Raw genomic sequence first — 13,848 nt, 5'->3', positions numbered from 1 at the left:
GGCACCCCTGAGCTGGTTTCACCACCAGCACCCCCTGTCTGGGGCCTAAGCCACGCCTCTCACACCCGTTGCCCCCTCTGGGGCCTATGCCATGCTTCCCGCGGTCGGGGCTCAGGTGGCCGTAGCTATGCCTGGCCCCCTGACCCTCCTTTGGGGTCTTACGCCCTAGTCAGGCTTTACTCCCGATACTGCCCTGCTGGGCTGGGGTCGGGATACCCCACTAGCTCCGGGGCTCTTCGCTGCCCCCTTTTAGCTCCAGGGCTGGGCCAACACACCCCCAAACAAAGCTGAGCCCTCACCCTCCCTGGGGCCTGTGCTGCACCTCTCATGCTCGTTGCCCCCCCCCTCTGGGGCCTATACCGCATGTTTCCTGTGCTTGGGGCTCAGGTGGCTGCAGCTATGCCTGGCCCCTTGACCCTTTCGTGGGTCGCTTGCCCCACTGGGCAAAATACCACCCTCACAGGCTGGGGTCTGAAACCCCACACACCACGCCTCTCCGGTGCAAACAGCTGTGCCCCACTGGCACTGCTCACTGTGCCACTACTGGGCACCCAGGGCCCCCAGATTATTGGGGAGCTCCTGTGAGACCTCCTCACACCCCTACAGCCTCACCCGGTCCTCCAGTGTAACGGCAATGAAACCACAAGCCAAGCTGCTGCAACATGAACAAGAAGCCTACCGGCTCATAACGCAATCATGAGCCCCCAAGCTCATAAACCCAGCTCCACTCTATGCTGGCCCTGTCTTACCTCCGTCAAAGTTCCCTTTACCCCTGCATCATTGCAGCCAGTCACAGTGGTCAGGCTGTAACCATCAACCCAGGCTCAGGTCACCCACAGAGCTCCTGCTCTTGCAACTGCCAGAGAGGAACTATTAGCTAGCCTGGGCTGTTTATAAAGGCCCGGCCCTGCCCTCTTCTGGCCAGCTGACCAACATTAGTTGCCCTAGCAACCCTCACCTGTGCTGCCCTGTTAATTGGCAACTGTCCTTATTACTGGTGCCACTAAAGCACTCTAGTGCTCTGCTACATACCTGTATTGTGCTACCTGTGTCATCACTCAGAGGGTCACACTGCAGGCTGCCCTGTAGTATAAATATACACATGGTGGCTTTAAATGGGCTCCCTCATGCCAGTAGCAGTCTTTCTGCAGTAGCATGGAGTTCAATAGCAGATTAGTCTGCCATTCTGAGGAGGCTAAAATAATTCATGTGGGCCTCTGTGCAGCCAAAACTGTAGTAACCAAGCTGATTTAAAGTAATCCTGGCATGTCTGCAGTCTGTGGTATAGATGGACCTGTTGTGTGAAATGGTTGATGCTGAAATTGGTTTTGTTCCAGTTATTGAGGCCAGCAATAAACAAGCTACAAACATCACTTGAAAGACATTCCAATCTAATGAAGTTCTGTAAGAATATGTGTTGTATTTCTGTAACTGTATCTACACCATGCATATGATGCTCAAAGCAGGTATTGGACTGACTTCAGCTCCCTGGAAACCAAGATTCTGTCCTGCTGTCATAGGAATGCTTTGCATACTTTTCTATCCTAATGAAAGTTTGTTATTTATTATTGTATCTCTGATTCGTATGAATTTAAAGGCAACTGTTGCACTGGGGTTGTCAGATACCATATTTGTCCAGGAAGGCTTTGGAAGCAATACATTTTCTCTGAGATGAGTATGTGTTAGAAAAAAAGGCTTTTTTCATGTTTGACTGAAAATGGAAAAATCACAGGCCCAATAAGAATAAAGATCATTTAATATAAAAGCTGTTCCTGTAAACTAGTTATCTTCAGAAAGCACTGTTTTCTTTCTTATCTTCAGATGAGATACAGAGTACAGCAAGTACTTCTCAAGAAATGACATTGAACTGGGAATGATTAGGTTCTCCTGAAACCTTCGAATTGTTCAGAAAACAGTGAATGCTGAGTACACTTTGGCACTATCAGAAGGCATTGATAAGCAAAAATATTCAGTTAAATGGATAAAAATATTGGACCAATGTTCTAGGCCAGATCCTTTCTAGTAAGATGCGACTTCAGTGGATTTTAATTGGTTTACATTAGTTAAAGATCTACCCCTTCATCTTTAAAAGGCCCAATGGCCTGAATTAAAGTCAGATGTTTAACATTCTTTGAAACCATAGGGACCCAGGATCCAGATACTTTTGGATAATAATCTTCATTTCATCAGCATAGTTTTATAAGGACTATTAATTTTGTTACTGAAAAGATTTCTGTCCAGGCAGAACCTGCTTATCATCGAGGCTTCCATCCAGGTGGTGCTGTGGGGACTGTGGCTTGCAGGTTCCTGCCAGTGACAGCCAGGTGGGAGAGTGCCTGTGATGTGAACTGTGCCTCTTGGTCAGGGGCGATGTATAAGGGGTGCATGTAAGTGCACGTGCACCCCCTGAGCGTACCAGTGCACCCCCTGCAAAAAGGCACCACTGGCACTGTCTGCAGCACCTGCAGGCGCTCGCTACTCAATACCCCACCGCCAGCAGCACCTGTGGGTGGTCCATAATCGCTGCTGGCCACTGCCAATGCTGCTGGCATTGCCTGCGGGTGGTTGCCGACTCCTGGTCACACTCACCACCAGCCCCCTGTCACTAACAGTGCTGGTGGCATCTGCGGGAGCTCCCTCACTTATTGCCACTAGGCTCTTGCTGCTGCCACCGTGCTCCCACTGCTGCCAGCACAGTCATGCCCCCCCAGCCACCAGGGGCATGCGCCATTCATCCTCTTGGTGGTGTCCCTTAGACAGTAGGTAAGAGAGCTATAGGAGGAGGTGGCAAGGTTTCAAAGCATCTTCAGCCATAAGAAGTTAATTGATTCAGTGGTGTAGGAGATCTCCAGGACTGCTGAGGAAGAACTTCCAGAGGTAGTGCTGGGGAAGGAAGAGACATGGACTCCCAGGAGGGTGGACGCTGGAAGTATGTGACCTCTGGCAGCAAGCAGAAGTCTTCATCCCTACTTGCAGCAGTTTACCAGGAAAACAGAGGTGAAGGAACATGTTCCATCAGTGGAAGATGACAGACCAGGCCTCCCCAAGGTTGGGAGGATCAAGACCACTGCCACCAAGAGGAAGCAATGGATGGTGGTGGTTGGAGACTTCCTTCTGAAGGGGAATGGAGGCATCCATGTGCCAGCCTGACCTGTGGTCACAGGAGCTCTGCTGCATGCCTGGATCTGAGATGTCACAGAAGGATTACTGAGACTCATCTGGCCCTCTGACTACTACCCCTGCTGCTCATCAATATGGACTCCAACATAATGCTAGAAGATCAGATCCTGAGCAGACCAAAAGTGACCACAAGGCTCTGGGTGCAAGGGTGAAGGAGACATTGGGCTCATGTGGTATTTTCCTCAATTCTTCCAGTCAAGGAGAGCCTGGGAAGCAGTGTATGCATCCTGCAGATCAGTGTATGGCTGTGTGGAAAGTGTCACCAACAGGGCTTTGACTTCTTCAACCACAGGCTGTTCCAAGAAAAACAATTGCTAGGAAGAGATGGGATCCACTTGATGAAGAGAGGGAAGAGCATCTTCACAGACAGGCTCATTAACTTAGTGAGGAGGGCTTGAAACTATTGGTTCATCAGGGAATGGAAACCAAAGCCCTGAGGTAAGTGGGGAAGTGGGTGACTTGGAGGAGGCAACAGGGGAGGCCTTCTCATTCTTCCTGAGAAAGTAGGGCAATCAGCTAGTCACCTCGGATGTCCATACATAAATGCAAGAAGCTTGGGAAACAAGCAGGAAGAATTGGAAGTCCTTGGACAGTCACAGACCTATGATAAAATTGAAATAACAGAGACTTAGTGTGATAGCTCACAACTGGAGCACTGTCATGAATGGGTATAAAGTGTTCAGGAAGGATAGGTAGGGGGAAAGAGAAAGAGGAGCTGCTCTTCATGTAAAAGATCTATATGATTGCTCAGAGACACAGTATGGAGATAGGCCTGTTGAAAGTCCCTGGGTTAGGGTCAGAAGGGAGCTCAACAAGGGTGATTTTGTGATGGATGTCTGCTATAGACCACCAGGCAAGGAGGATGAAGTGGATGAGGCTTTCTTCAAACAGCTAGTGGAAGTTTCCAGATCACAGACCGTGGTTCTCATGAGGGACCGGGAGGGCAATATAACAGTACACAGGCAATCCAGGAAGTTTTCGAAAAGTACTGGGGACAACTTCCTGGTGTAAGTGTTGGAGAGGCCAGCTGGGGGCTGTGCTTTTCTTGACCTGCTGCTTATAAACAGGGAAGATTGGTGAAGAACATAAAAATGGATTGCAACTTGGATAGCAACAACCATTAGATGATTGAGTTCAGGGTCCTGAGGAAAGGAAGGAAGGTAGGAAAGCAGCCAGCAGAATAAGGACCCTGGACTTTAGAAAAGCAGACTGACTCAGGGAACTGATAGCAAGCTTCGCTGGGAGACCAACCTGAGGGGGAAAGGAGTCCAGGAGAGCTGGTTGTACTTTAAAGAAACCTTACAAGGGCATAGGAATGAACCATCCCAATGTGTAGAAAGACTAGCAAGTATGACAGAACATCATACTTGGCTTAGCAAGGAACTCTTCAATGAGCTAAAATATAAAAAGGAAACGTGAATAAACAATTAGGGAGTCACATAAAAGTACTGCTTAGGGATACAGTGCACCCTTGTTGCAAGAAGGATTACAGTATACTGGGCTGCCTCAGTAGGAGTGTTGCCAGTGATTATTCTCTTCCATTTGGCACTGGTGAGGCCATAACTGGGGTATTGTGTCCAATTTGCCCCACCACCACCACAGAAAGGTTGTGGACAAACTGGAGAGAGTCCAGAGGAGGGCCAAAATGAGAGGCTGAGGGAACTGGCCTTATTTAGTTTGGATTAGGGAAGCCTAAGAGGGGCATAGGTGGCAAAACAGGGGGCTAACCTTAAGGGTAAAAAAAACATACAGGAAGTGGAAGCAGGGGGTAGGAGAGGGTCCAAAGAAGAGCCATTCATCTGTTTGGAGGCCTGCAGGGAAGGCCCTATGAGGAAAGGCTAAGGGACCTTAACCTCTTCAGCCTCTCCAAGAGAAGGCTGAGAGGGGACCTTGTGGCAGCGTACAAATTCATAAAGGGAGAGCAACACAAAGTAGGCGATAATCTGTTTACCATGGCACCCCCTGGAACAACATGGAACAATGGCCATAAGGTATTGGAGACAAGGTTTAGACTGGACTTTAGAAAAAAGTTCTTCACAGTCAGGGTTGCCAGGATCTGGAATGGGCTTCCAAGGGAGGTGGTGCTTGCCCCATCCTTGGGGGTCTTCAAGAGACTGGACAGGCACTTGGTTAGGATAACATGGTCCCAGGTTTGGTGCCCCTTTTCTGGCCTGCCAGGGGCAGGCGATCAGACTAGATGGGCCACTGAGGTCCCTTCCAAACCTAGAATCTATGAATCTATGAACAGGGCTTAGCGCTGCCAAATGCGGAGCAGTGGTAGGGGCCACAAGGCAGCCCGGCCACAGGCCTCTGACAGCTGCAGCAGGAATAGAAAGGAGCATGTACACAGCAGTGAAGGAGAAAGTGGGGCTAGAGCTGGGGCAGGCACCGCACAGCCAGGGTGGGTTGCAGGACTTAGCCACAACTGGCTCATCCGGGGGGTGCAGCTCCTGCTGCTACACACATCCTGGGAGGCATGGACTCTATGGCCTCCTGAGGTGCATGCAGTAGTGGGAGTCACCACCCTCCTCCCCCGCACCTAGCACCCATGGGCAAGCCACTCAGCTCCATCCTACGCCCCACCCCACCTGTGTGCTCCTGCACCAGCCCCACTCCCTCCCTTACTGCCATGGGGGGAGGGCAGATTGAGGCCCCAGTGGTGAGGGAGGGAGCGGGGCACAGGCAGGAGCAGGGACTGGGGTAAATGGGTCCTCCTGTGCCCCACTCCCTCCTTCCCTACTGGGGCCTCAATTTCCAACCCCCACAACAGCCCTTACACTCCCCCTACCCCTTCCCCCACAGACTTATCTGCTGGGGTGGTGCATGTGCACACGCTCACTCCCTCAATATTTTTTTCTCCCTCTGCCTATGGAGAGGGGATTTAATAACAACCCTTCAACTATCCAAAGGGTGCCTACAATGAGGATGGAGTTAGACTGTTCTTAATGGTGGCAGATGACAGAACAGGGAGCAATGCTCTCAAGTTGCAGCAAGGGAAGTTTATGTTAGATATTAGAAAAAAACTCTCTCTAGGCAGATAGTAAAGCATTGGAACAGGTTACCCAGGGATGTTGAGTAATCTCCATTCTTAGAGGTTTTTAAGATCTGGGGAGACAAAGCAAGTTGGAGCAGATAACCTCCTGAGGTCCCTTCTAACTCTAATTTTCTATTATCCTGTGATTTTATGACTCTGGTACTAGAAAGATATTAAAAAATATGTTGGATTTTACATTTTTCATTCCTGCGTATCTCAGCACATCAACTTGACATTCATGTTCTGAATTAACAGAATTTTGTTGCAGCATCCACATTTCATAACTGTGTATAAGGCTCAGCTCTTGCAAATTATGAGAGAGGTTTTATTTAGTAAACTAGAAAAGGGTATTTTAGTGGGAATAGGTCAAAATACCGAACAGACAATAACAGATGAAGTAATTTCTATGGATTCATGTGATGTTGCTTCATGTTCTTTGAGTGGTGATTCTACCCCTTCCCCAACTCATGTAAAAGGACAAGAAAAGGCCAAAAGTTGGCTTGGGAAGAATTCTTCCAGTGCAGGCAGTGCACAGGTTTATGCAAGACTTCACAAGGCCTAGCACAGAAGCTACATAAAGCTGCCTAAAGTTTTGCACATACTCAATGCAGGGGTTGTCAAGCAGGAGTACACATACCCCCGGGGGTACTTGGAAAGGAGTTAGGGGTACACAAGGGCGGGGACAGAGTGTCACTACCTACCACCCTATGCTGCCGCATGCCAGAAGTAAGGCCAGAGGGGGGCAAGGGCAGTGGCTCCCATCTGCGGGCTGCACAGGTGCCGTGTGGCCAGCCAAATGCATGCAGGGACATGCAGGGACGGGGTGCTTACATGCAGCGGCCACCGCCACCACACCATGAAAGCCCCACCTAACTCCACATCTGGCTGCCACCACCCCCCTCCCCCACACCAAGTCTGGCCACTGCCAGCCCCTTTCCCACACTCCGCATCTAGGCACTGCTACCAGAAGGGGTATACTCCTTAAAAAAGGTTGAAAGCCCCTGCCTTAATAGATACCTGCAACTTAGACTACTGGTTTGTCTACTTTGCAGGACTGATGTTGTCACAGTTTTATGGATGCAGCCACCAGGAGATGTGAAACATGGTAGCAAGTGTTTTTATCTGACACATTGACTATGCTACCTCCAGTACCAACAGAAGCTCTGCCAGCAGAAACTCTTCTGTCACTAGAGGTGCATCCAAATGTGTGGCTTTACCGGCAGAGCTGTGTTGGCTGGGGCTATGATCTTTTCAGGACCCCTCTCCACCATAGCTCTGCTGGCATCACTTTGTGGTATGGACTAAAGATGTCAGACGGGAGTCTAGATTCCAGGTGAATAGGCTGGGTTAGGTTGCAGTTGCTGCAGTCCATCACTGGGAGCTAGTAAAATGCATGGTGTGTCTTGTCATCTATCCTGGCTGCCCTTGCCAGAAGGAACCTGGAAGAGGGGTTGCAGGAGAGAAAGCCAGATGCTGTTACAGCATCTTAGCTTCACCAGGGAAGTGAAGAGCTGGGGTGTGCGAGAAAGAGAAGTAAAAGAGTACTTGTATCTGTGAGAGAGGAGATTCCTAAGGAAGAAGCATGTGCTAATAAGGGAAATTGGTAGGGCTGACAGGACATATCCCTGGGACAGTGCAGGGGAGGGATGCATTATTCAGATTCCTATTTAGGACCCCTTACAAGTTACATTTCCCAATAGGGGGCTGCCATTAGTGGAAAACATACTTTTTCTGTAATCATCATATCAGGATATCTCTGAAGGGGACCCACTATCTCCTCAGAGGAACAAGATCTTCCTACCCCACAGTCACGGCCCATCACTAATTGCTGCCAACACTGACAATTGGGTCTGGTCTAGCCCTGTCTGTCCTTATCTCTCATGGGAATGGGTGCTATCAGTGCAGTTCTCAGGGGCAAGCTCCCCTCCTTGCATTGTGCAGCCAACTCACTGAAGTGCTGGCCCCAAGTTGGGTTGTGTTATACATCCCTGGCATAGGGACAGGGGCTAATGGGCTTCTTAGAAAACTTGGCTATTGTTAGGAAGGTTCCACTGTCTCCAGCAGCCACACTCTTCTCCATCCCCTTGGTCACCTTGGCCATTCACAATTGCTCTTTGTTTCTTTTCACAGATGCCAGGAATAAAGGCTTACTTCCTCATCTTTGCTGCCAGTGTGTGCTAGGATGACTCCTCTAAATAAAGACTAGTTTGTATTCAACATTTTGTAAGCAGCAGTAAAGCCATAACTCACTTTTAAAATCAATATTGTTGGTGGTATGCAAATTAGACATGCAAATTACTTTGCAGAAATATTGCACATAGAGGTGCTCAAACCTTGGCAGTGGTGGCCATGCATCAGAAACAGAGGGTGTGTTGTGAACAGGAAGAGACAATCTGACATGCAGATCACTGCCAGGATTCTGGGTGTCACTGGTCCCTAAAGGCAGCTGGGAACAGCCATTTAAATGTGTCAAGGGCTGCACCAGTTCCAAGAACAGCCCCAGATCAGGACGGCACAAAACAGCCTGAAAAGTTGTTCCCCCTTGAACTGCATCGGTGTGTACTGAGCTGCCAATCCCATTCAGGCAACATGTCCACTGAAATCAACTGCTGTACACACAAAACACTTATCTGTATGTGGGCATTTGGAAAAGTTATGACAAATGCACTAAAGCTATGCAATCCATGTGCATTTTAAAGCACAGTAAACCCTTAGAATGGGTTCTCATTCTGGAATAAATTATTTTCAATTTGCTGTAGTTTAGAAGGGTTAAATTACTTGCAAACTGAGACCATTTTACTCCTTCAGAAAATTATCCACACAAAGGTTTAATATGCTTTATGTTAAGCACATTATCCTCAAACTTTAGTTGATTCACTTTAACTTTCCTCAATATCCTTGTGCAGACAATGGCCAAAGTTTGCCAAAAGGCTAATGGAAGTTTTGGCTGTAGGCTTATAACCCCTATGACTAATTCTGGTTAGCACACCTGTTATTGAGTGAGGTTACTTACATCCTCTTTGCTTTTCACCACTTCTCTGATAAACAGAAGGGCATGTCAGAAATTCTGCTCTCCGAGGATGACAGCAGATTGGGGATGTGGTTATCTGCCTCTACTTTCTACACTCTAAACTAAACCCTCCCACTCAGAGGCTGAGCGGGATAGCTAGAAAGTAGGGAGGATGTGGTTTTCAAATACAATATCATGGCAGTTTTCCCCCCAGTACTTTTACGATTGGTAATTAAAAAACACCAGTCTAGTAATTAGAATTTATCCTGTCTGTGCAGGCTCTTGAGGGCCATTGATAGGAGCTTCTTAATTTCAGGACTAATGAGAGTAATCAAAGTAAGTAGTTTTAATTAACAGTTTTGCTAAACTGATACTAAATCAGAGACCTTGCTGAGCAACAGCATTTTGAAAGTCATTCTATAGCTTTCATTTGTGTTTGCATTTCTCTCCTGAAAACCCATCATTCCCATACTAATTATTGCTGGTTAAACTTAATAGGAGAGTCAGACCTAGGCTCCAACATGAAATGGACTCTGTGAGCCAAAACATTCCAGAAATGTGAACTTGAAATGTAACATGGTCCAACAGTCACAAACTCCTCCAAGACCATTTTAGGCTGAACAAAACTTCTTTACTGTCTGAGCCCCCAAGGCCTGGAATAGACTACCCCCAGAAGTGGTACAAGCACCTACTCTGGACTCTTTTAAGAAACATTTGGATGTTTATCTTGCTGGGATCCTTTGACCCTAGCTGACTTCCTGCCCCTTGGGCAGGGGGCTGGACCCGATGATCTTGCAAGGTCCCTTCCAGCCCTAATGTCTATGAAATCTAGAAAATCTATGAAACTTCACTGCTTTATTCTTGTGAAATGGATAGTGACAGAGCAGTCAGTTGGTGAGGTGGCTACTGCTCCTAAATATGTCCCCCTAACTGGTAAATACAATATCATATTTTACTTTTTTAAGTAATATGTTAGAAGGAATGTTTCAAAAGTATTAGTGTTTACTTCAGAGAAGTGCAGCATCTGAATGTTTCATATTAAAGTGTATTGCTTCTGTATATAATTGCTTTCACATTAAACTTGACAGGCTCAATGAGCTGGGAGAGGTGTCATAGTGGGGCTTTCAGGGAACAAGTTTCAGTTCCCTGATTTTTTGGTCTTTTTTTTGGCCATGGTTAGAGCAGCCGTAGTGCTGTTCTTTTGCCAAATAACTGTATTCCTAAAAGACCATATGCTTATTCAATTATTTGAATCAGGTACTGTATGTACTTGAAGCAGGCTATGAACAAGTTACCTTGTACAGATACATTAGTAGACTTCAGTCCTTCAGCTCTGCTACAGTGGTATAGTGTTTGTAGTCTTAAGTCCTACATGTTAAGAACTGACTAAACTCTGTCTTATATGCAGGATCAGGTTATATGGCAGTGTGAAACAGGTCAAATTCATCCATCCATTCAACTCACTTATTTTAACAGTTTCATGAAAGATGGATATGACCTTATGTTTCTTCAAATAAAAGATTATTTTGGTAATAGTTGTAACTATTGTATCAGAATAGACCATGAACTCTAGTATCATCTCTGGTAGTCATCTATAGGAATACACGGAGGGTAGAGCATGGCACACTGATCTCCCAAATTCACCCAGTCAACTTCAGTTTCATACTTGGTAAGAGAGGTGCCTTCTTGATTCTAAATCTTGATTAGCTTGTAGCATAAAGCATTCCTTGAATCAGTGTCATCTTAATCCCTGATTTTCCACAACATATGTACAGTACAATTATTGTCTAAAAATCTAACTTCAAAGAACTACTGACGCTTCATGGAAAACTGTAACAGATAGATAATCTGCTTATAAATAGTTTGGTAAAGCTATACAATTTTATTTTTCCCCTAAAGAATTATATGAAAACACACTTGTGGTTTAAGATTTAATCTTCTGTGTATTCCTTACTCACAGTCATAGCCTTCTGTTTACGTTACAGTTAGCAAGACGGCATCTTCATGTTCAATAGATTATGAAAATAATTCCCCTTCATCCAGCAATGTCGGCAATTAAAAAAAATAAGACATGGGAAAGAACAGTTGAAAAAGTAAGATTGGGAGAGGGGGGAAATTGCAAGGAAAAACATCTGCTTTCATTTGGCTAATGTGATACTACTTTACATTTTCTATTGAAATGTTATTTTCTTTTTGCTATTACAATTGAAACTGCACCAGATTTTCTTATTACTTTTTGAATTTCTCTTTTAAATTAATCGGTTCTGTGTTTAGTCACAAAATTCATGTGGCATTGATTCTTGTTCTCTAATAGTTATAAACAGGATAGAGTGATGTAATGCAAGGAATTTAAATAATATAACTGATTTTTTTTTCAATTATTGATTTAAGTGAAGGCTTCCCAGAGTCTTTTTCAGCACAGGTGAGCATGTAAATGTAAATGTAAAATTTCCTAGTAGAATTTTAGATGTTACATAATTGTTTTTCTTTTACTAACAATTAGGAAACTTTAAAAAAATCAAGTAAAAACATGCCTTATACCAATACAAAATTAAACAAAAGAAATAATAGCCTATAATGGAAAAATAAACATGGGTCGGGGATGTGTCAGGGGGAACATGATCGTTATCCCCCTGATAAAAAGGGTAAGTAGATAAGCATTTGCATTTTGTTTTCAGAAAAGGTATTTCTGACAGAAGAAAAGGAAAAAAACAAGCAGCAAGAAGGAGTAGCTCTTTGCTTATCCCTGCTACACTGGGAAAGCTATCATTGTGCCCTACTTCAAAGGGAAGACAGAATTGTGGGAAGCACTACTAACCTTACTTCTCAAGCACCCAAAAGAAATTGGGAAGCAACAGTGTGGGCAGTGGCAACCTGACCTTTCCCAGAAGAAACTAGCAGATGCTACTGTTGAGGAACTGGGTGGAGAAAAATGGGGGAGGGTCTCCAGACTGATTGGAATAAGCATGAAACTTTTGATCCATCCCTGACTCCCCAGAGCACTAGATTTAAAGTGCTGAAATTGATTGTCACTGTGCATGGTTTGGTTGTAGTAGGGCTTACCCGTAGTATGATTTTACATGTTTATTTGTGTTAGCACACATTTAAGATTTTAGGTTCCTTAACTTTTCATGGAAAATTTGTGCAAAATTTTATCCAAAAGGCATTGCCAAAGTTTATCTGCTCTATATAATTGGATGTAAAGGAAGAATGTTTCAAAGCCATGTGTCCTTTAGTCTAGTGTTTGTCTGCCTATGGTTTTTGTATCACTTTAAGTATATGTCCATTTAGAAATCTATTTCCACATAGAAACAAAGTATTCCAATACAAGCACATCTATAGCAGTGATACTGCATCCGTTTGTAAGGGTTTGCACTGATATTTCACCATATCAATATCTAAATTAAGTCAAGTCTGTGCCAAAAGTGTGTTTAGGCCAACCCTAAGAGGTAAGATTAAATTCAGTGTTTAAACACAGAAACATTCAAATAGTGGTTTTTGGTTGTAATAATAATGTAATATGAAGTATTAGAAAACATCTTCAGAAAAGGTAATGATTTTTTTTTAGGTGATCACTGAATTTACTGCAATTGTATTTCTTTCTTTTACCCCTTTCAGCTCCTGTTTCAATCTTTATGTGTTTTGCAGTAATTAAAACTGAGATTTACCAAATAGAAATTACTGTAAAATGATCTGTTAGCATTCTTAGGGCCCCATAAAGTGCTGTAAAGTTGGCTGGTACATTTTGCTACAGATTGGGGTTGGAAGACATTGGCAGGGTAATGGCATACTTCAGATCACAGGCTTTGTTTTCGCTTTTACCTGTATATCATTAAAGCTTTGAGCTTTCTAGGCCTGTCGGTCTGTACCTTTCACCACCATTAAATTCACAGAGAATTAAACAGTGAAATAAAAATGAGATTTTACAAAGCATTCTGCAGAAGTGTCTACGCTAATCGCCTGTACTGTCACCAGAAAAACCTCTGCTAATCTTCTCAAAGCATCTGCAATGAATAATCTTCCCCTCCCCCATTACTACTGCTGCCAGAAACAGTTTATAAATAGTTGAAAACTCAGCCAAACTTTGTTTTCAGTTACAGCAGTGTAAATAGGGCATATTGATTTTATTAGACTTCAGACTTACGGAGCTATAAAGGAGAGCCACATTTAGCTCAGTTCTGCTTTTGATAGCACCCATACTCCCCAAGTCAGCGGCGCATCTCCCACCAGTGTCAAGGGGAGGGTTGAGCTTACGTTGATCCTGTCCAGAGTTTGACAAATTATTATAAACAGATTTGAACAAATGTTTCTTTACAAAACAAAGAGGTCATCAGGCTCCATTCTCCTTGTGCTTCATACAGGAAATCATATCAAGTTAGTTATTATGAAACTACCCCCTCCCCGCATGCACGTAATTGCTTCCAGCTTGCTGATTATTACCCTTTCTTTGACAGATAAAGTAAAAAGGGGAATAGAGACATCTGCATACAGCAGATCAAGTCTTCATCTGGTGTAAATCTGTGTGGCTCCAACAAAGCCAATAGTGACATGCTGATTTTCACCAGGTAAGGATCTGGCCCACTATATTTTTAAGTTCTTTAAAAAAAGCAAAGCCTGGCAAGAT

This window comes from Crocodylus porosus, unplaced genomic scaffold (genome assembly GCF_001723895.1).
Source record: "Crocodylus porosus isolate Cpor-Errol unplaced genomic scaffold, CroPor_comp1, whole genome shotgun sequence".
Classification (NCBI taxonomy): domain Eukaryota; kingdom Metazoa; phylum Chordata; order Crocodylia; family Crocodylidae; genus Crocodylus; species Crocodylus porosus.
This window is presented reverse-complemented; position numbering follows the sequence as displayed.